At 55.6% G+C, this 1,877-nt stretch overlaps 1 long non-coding RNA gene across 1 annotated transcript in view; it reads left to right on the forward strand.

Moving 5' to 3' along the window:
* Positions 1 to 1,722: 1,722 nt before the first annotated feature.
* Positions 1,723 to 1,877, forward strand: part of LOC109300387 — a 478-nt gene continuing 323 nt past the window's right edge. Inside the window, exon 1 of the long non-coding RNA XR_002098186.1 lies at positions 1,723 to 1,773. This is a non-coding gene — a long non-coding RNA (uncharacterized LOC109300387). The remainder of the gene's footprint in view (positions 1,774 to 1,877) is intronic.

Here is a 1,877-nt window from a genome sequence, read left to right on the forward strand (position 1 = left end):
CTGGAAAGACAGGTGCCAGGTCTTCTGACAGGGGAGGGAGAGGGGCTAGAGAGGATGGGGGAGACCTAGAGCTGCAAATCCCTCCTCACCCGAACATAGATGCATCCTTTACCCAAGCAGCCATAAGGTTCCTGCTGGCAGGGGAAGCAAGGAGATGGGTGCAGTACCTGAAGTCCCTGCACCTGCACTACCTCCCCTAACTCCAGAAATAGACACAAGCAGCAGAATCACTGTCTCCTCTACCCCAATATCATCTCCCAGCATGAGCCTCCCACTTCCAGAGGAGGAGCTGGGGCTGGAACCAGGGGACCTGAGCGCCCTGGCTCAAGCAATTCTGGGGACTGAAGGGGAATCAGAGTTTGTGCTCCACACCCCTCAGTGTTCCCCTAGACCCAGGTCTCCTTCTTTGGAAAGCAGCACCTTGGAGGAGGCTGAGGTTGTGGAGGCAAGTGGCTCAGCTGAGGCAGCTCCTTCTGCTATTGTGCCTCAGCCTGCTGAGGAGGGGAATAAAGCAGCATCCCCACCCTCAACCCAGAAGTGGGAGAGTAGTGTAGTGTGGGAGGATTTTGAGGTGGAAGATGATCCCAGGTTTGCTATCTGCCAGCACTGCCAAAGGCAGATCAGCCAGGGCAAGAAAGTGAAACACTTCACCACCACAGCAATGCTCTTGCATCTCAGGAGGTAGCACCCCCTTGCCCTTCTTCCTGCTCAGCCTGACACCAGTGTGAGCATGCCCAAAGGGAAGTCCCCTGCTTGCTCCAAAGCCCCTGTCCCCCCAAAGCAAAGGCAGGCTATCCTGGAGTGGTGGGGGAAAGCTGCAGACAGAGTGGGGCACATTCCCAAGGCGAGTGAGATCACCCAGAGCACTGGGGAGATGCTTGCTCTGGATAGCCAGCCCTTCTCCCTAGTTGAGCGGCCAGGGTTCAGAAGGCTCATGGTGCTTGTGGACCCATCTTACCAAATGCCTGGATGCACCACCTTTAGCAGGACGGTGGTGCCCTCCCTGTATGAGGCATGCAGGGAGTACTTGAGGTAGGAGCTGTACAAGGCAGGGCCGCAGGCAACCTTACACTTCACCTTGGACATCTGGAGCAGCTGGGATGGTGATCACACCAACCTCTCCCTCACAGGGCACGGTGCAATCAGTCAGGCCGTTGGTGGGCCAACCCACACATCTTTACTTCTTGCTGTCAATTCCTTTATATAAAGAAAGGCTGTGTGACAGTTCAGTTTGGCTACCTTAAATGCTGCTGGTGCTATTGGTGATGAGCCACCAAAGTTATTTTTACCTGCTGCCGTTTACAGTGGTGGACCGGACCAAGGCTGTAGAGGAGACCTCACTGGGGCATGCTGCCATGTTGTGCAGAGGCCCCAGCGCCCGGAGGGGAACACCTAAGCACACACACAGTGTCACCCACCCATGTCACAAGTTTTGCCTGCCTGCGGCCAGAGGAGCAGGGCCCCAGAATGCAAACTCCCCCAGCACCTATCCCCTTGACAGCCGGCAGGCTTTGTGGCCACAGCAGGGTCTAGCAGGCCTGCAATAGTTTTTTTCACTCCCCTGTGACCAAGACAGACACAGTTGCACAAACACCAATGTCACAAGTTTTGCCCATCAGCAGCCAGAGGTGCAGGGCCCCAGAACCCCCCTGTACCTATCTTCTTGACAGCTGGCAGGCTTCATGGCTGCACCAGAGCAGTTTTCACCCCCCTGTGCCTTAACACACACACAGTGTCACCTATGTCACGAGTTTTGCTTGTCAGCAACTTGAGGTGCAGTTTCCCATTAACCCCTACACCTATCTCCTTGAAACTTGTCAGGCTTTGTGGCCTCAGGAAGAGCTGCCATCCCTGTAGTTTTCACCCCGCTGTGGCTT

This window comes from Gavialis gangeticus, unplaced genomic scaffold, assembly GCF_001723915.1.
Source record: "Gavialis gangeticus isolate Ggan-Ray unplaced genomic scaffold, GavGan_comp1, whole genome shotgun sequence".
In the NCBI taxonomy this organism is placed as follows: Eukaryota; Metazoa; Chordata; order Crocodylia; family Gavialidae; genus Gavialis; species Gavialis gangeticus.